The following is a 4,591-nucleotide window of genomic DNA, read 5'->3' as shown; positions in this document are numbered from 1 at the left end:
GTTTTCACAAGCATAACCTTTGTTTTGGATTCATTTACAATCAGCCCACTATGCAAGCAAAAGTTCTCAAGGACAACCATAAGCTTTTGTGCATCGTCTAAAGTGTGTGCTAGAAGCACTACATCATCCGCATACAACAAAAGCATGATTACCGCATTGCAAATAGTGACCTCTTCAATGCCTTCTTCTTGCATAAAGTCAAGTACCATTTGTTCCAATTGATCGATGCATAGACCAAAGAGAGTTGGTGACAATGGACATCCTTGTTTAACCCCAATAGTGCTTACAAAAATTTCTGAAATTTCTCTTCCCATGCGCAATTGACAAATCACCTTCTCATAGATTCGAGAAACCGCAAGCATAAACTCACTTGGCACCTGGAGTTCTTCCATCCTTCTCCACAAATTGTTACGTGGAATCATATCAAAGGCTTTCTTAAAGTCCACAAAATAACAATACAATCGCTTGCCTTTCAATCGACTTTCCTCCATGAGAACACGAAGAGTGAGAAGATGATCAATGGTGCTATGGCATCGACGAAAACCCGCTTGTCCCTTTGCACGCTTGTCATTCTCTTCATCCCAATCACTCAATCTCATCTCCATTATGCACCCAAACAACTTTTGCATAAGAGACCCAATCATTATAGTCCGGTAGTTGCTTACATTCCTTACATTCCCTCCTTTATGCAAAGGCTTAACCCAATTAGTACTCCAATCATAAGGCATACCATGTTGAAGTGCAAGGTTGAACATATCACACATCCACTCATGGGTAAAATCTCCCATCCATTTGATCATCTCCGGCTTGATACCTTGAAGATCTTCCGCTTTGCGAGTGGCCAACTTTTCAAGCCCACCGCATACATCCTCAATAGTAAGAAAAGACGGCATGCATGGGAGTGAACCATAAAATGACATTTTTTCAGTATTTGCTTGCTCATATAATTGCCTACAATGTGTGTACATATCCACTAGACTCAAGTTACCAAAATTCTCAACCCGCTTGCCTCTCAAGTTTCTCCAAAATCTTCCACATGCATGTGCCTTTTCTTGGACTTGAAATTCTTGTTGCTTTACTTCCCATCTTCTTCTCTTCTTTTGAATCAATGCCTTGTATGTATGCAAATGACTTTGATAGTTGTCTTTGTCCATAGTTGCATCAAGCTTTATCAAGGACTTTCGAGCATCTTGACATTCTTTATGAAACCACCTTTTGCGTGATCTATCTTTGTTGATACCATGGAGATGCTTTATGGCAAAGCATTCTTCTGCACAAGAACAAATAGCTTTCTTGAAAGCTTCCCATTTAGTTTCCAATGGTGCATCACATTGAAGCTTTTTCATCCATAATTTTTGCTCAACCATTTCAATGTACATTGGTACCCGTTTGAAATCCATACATAGTGATAACTTCTCTTTCCTTTGGCTGAGATTATCATGCTTAGTTGCTTCTCCACATGAAAGGTCAATACATAAGGTGCGATGGTCGGATTCCGGGGTCCATTGACCAAACATAAAACTCTTTATGGGATACATGATGGCTTCAGAGAGTAGCATATAGTCAATCACACTATCCCCATTATGTCTCCTACATGTAAATCCATTGGTTCCACTCCACAAAGATACACCATTGGCAATGAGCATACCCGTGCTATTACACATGTGTAAAAGTAACTTTCCATAGAGGGAGAGAGAGAGAGAGAGAGAGAGAGAGAGAGAGAGAGAGAGAGAGAGTCGAGAGAGATTTAAGCATCTTCTATTACTTATTAGCGCTCTTCCTAGTGGACATACATGGTAGCTCTTGGTTTGGCAAGTCTCTATCATCTGCAAAAAATATGATGTCAATATGATGCAACCCTTTCCCTCATCCAACTAGCAAGATTTCCTTATCACCTTGTCTTGAGCAGGCAGAAGCTCAAAAGAGATTGAAATTTGCAGCAAACAAATTATGACCTTCTAAACATCTGCTAGATTTTTCCAAACAATAATCCAAAATGGAAAGGAGTCGCAGCTTCCTATCTTTGTGAACTAAGCTGTTCAATTGATCTATAGTTAAGTTTCCAAAAGAACATATTTTTGCTAGCAATGGTGACATGTATAAGGACGACTAGATTGGTATAATCATGATTGGGGAGCAATGGTGCTGCCATTTATTGTTTGGGTTTCGAGAAAGCTCTCTCTCTCTCTCTCTCTCTCTCTCTCTCTCTCTCTTTGATATCTCTTTTTAGAAAAGAAGTATATATATGTGTGTGTGTGTGTGTGTGTGTGTGTGTGAGAGAGAGAGAGAGAAAATCACTTGATAACTTTGCTCGATTTTGAACTTGCTCGGATAAGTTCGCTCGATGTTTGGTAGAACTCGTAAGTCAAAGGCATCCCTACAAAGGAGGGGGCGAGCCCCAAAGCTAGGAGGATGAGAGAGAACACACACACGCACACACACACACACACACACACACACACACACACACACACACACACACACACACACACACACACACACACACACACGCAAGGTAAGCCAAGCCTCAAGAGACAGCAAGGACACATGTGAAGCCCCTATCTATGTTACCCTCATGAAGTGCTTGAATCCTATTGGATATGCTTTAAAGGGGTCGAACGAGCATTTAGATTGATTAATTAATTATCTAAGAAATTATCAAGCCTCTCTCTCAAAAATGGAAAGAAGGACACTTGTCCAAAACCTACCCTTGTTGCTTGATATGCCTCTTGTATGTGATTGGCTAGGCCTGGAGGGATCCAATGAGCTTCGAGCATGAGCTACAAGGGGGGGGTCTACCAAAGCAAGCAAGGGGTCTACTTGGGGGTATATTCCCTCACACTCTCTGTCATGTGCTCTCATTCTTCACTTGGTGAAGTGCAAGAACTCCATCTCCTTCTCCAAGCTTGTTGATAAGTTGAGAGCCTACACCAACACTCTTGGCTATGGAATGCAGATACAACCAAGAGCCATGCTTCAATGCTTAAGCTTGCCATCTTTCCATCTTCATTACTATGCTATTATGTTTGCTAGCAAGACGAGTGATGATAAGTGAGGAACTATTTCTTTCTCCTATGAATGTTTCTTCTTCCTCTTTCCTACCCTCATTCCCCGCTAGCTCTCTCCACCTTTGAAGGCGTTTGAGGCCTTGGGACTGAGGCTTGGGATAGTTAATTCTTTTTGCAAATTTTATGTTTTGCTCATGATGCAAGAAGCTTTCCATCTTCATTGCATCACCTAGTCACAAGGAACACAAAGATTGTATTGTACCAAGTCTCTCTTGATGGGAGAACCTATAATACAAAAGCCTATTGGAGGGGGGACCGGCTCCACATAAATCCGGTCCTCAAATGTTGTCAAGTTCTCTAAAATATCTCTCTCTCTCTCTCTCTCTCTCCTGCAGAAATATTGTTCAGGCCAAGTTAATTAAGTACTATGATTATGTTGCTACCATCAATTAAGTTCACCCTCTATGTTCTCAAAGTAGTCTCACAAAAATGCTCTCTTTAATTCTCCTAATTTTGTTATTCTCAAAGTTCATAGGCCATTTCCATTACACACCTCCTCAACATGCACACCTCATCATCGTAGGACTTGATATCTCTCTTTTTCTCTCTCCACACATTTTACTTCCCTTTCCTCTCCAAGGGCATTCAATCAGCAATGACTTTCACCTTTTAACTCAAACCCAAAAAGGGATAATTTTGTCTTAGAATCTATATCTATCTATACTATGTATAAAGCAAGGAGGGATTTTTCCCCTCCAACACGTGGCAGAAGCTTTTGGATCTGGCCATTCTGCCTTGTAATGAGAAAAAATTGTGCACAAATACATGTGCGTGTCTAGAGAGAGAGAGAGAGAGGGAGAGAGAGAGAGAGAGAGAGAGAGAGAGAGAGAGAGAGAGAGAGAGAGGCTTTTTGCTTTGACGATGGTCCCTGTTTTTAGACTTGGGCACTAAAATTTTAGGTTGATTGGGCAGTTGTGATGTGTGTGTGTGTGTGTGTGTGTGTGTGTGTGTGTGTGTGTGTGTGTGTGAGTGAGTGAGTGAGAGAGATCCACGGTGTTCAACCATAGTCACGAGTCACCCAGGGGTGTATGTGTAACCTTTAATGGCCAAATAACTTGTGTGTAGTGGAAATTAGCATGAATTTAGTGGGCATTTCATTAGAATAGATTCCTAATGAGAATTACAAGAGTGCTTGGGTGGAGAGAGCAACAAAAAGTATAACACCTAGTTAGATAGTATCAACAATACTTTCAAAAGAGAGAGAAATTAAGCTATTGACAACAGTTGAGGACCAGATTTGCATGGAGCCGGTCCCCCCTCCAAAAGGCTTTGTATTATGGTTTCTCCCATCAAGAGAGACATTGTACAATACAATTCTTTGTGTTCCTTCAAGACTAGCTAGCGCAATGAAGATGAAAGCTTCATGTACTAAGCAAAAGACTTAAAAAACACAACATCAATTATCCCCGGTCTCAGACCCAAGACCTCACACACCTTCGAAGATGGTGAGAGCTAGCAGGGTATAAGAGTAGATTGAGAGGAAGAAGGAGTATCTTACGAGAAAGATGTACATCTCCTCACAT

Source organism: Adiantum capillus-veneris, chromosome 5, assembly GCF_014529385.1.
Source record: "Adiantum capillus-veneris isolate H3 chromosome 5, ASM1452938v2, whole genome shotgun sequence".
In the NCBI taxonomy this organism is placed as follows: domain Eukaryota; kingdom Viridiplantae; phylum Streptophyta; class Polypodiopsida; order Polypodiales; family Pteridaceae; genus Adiantum; species Adiantum capillus-veneris.
This window is presented reverse-complemented; position numbering follows the sequence as displayed.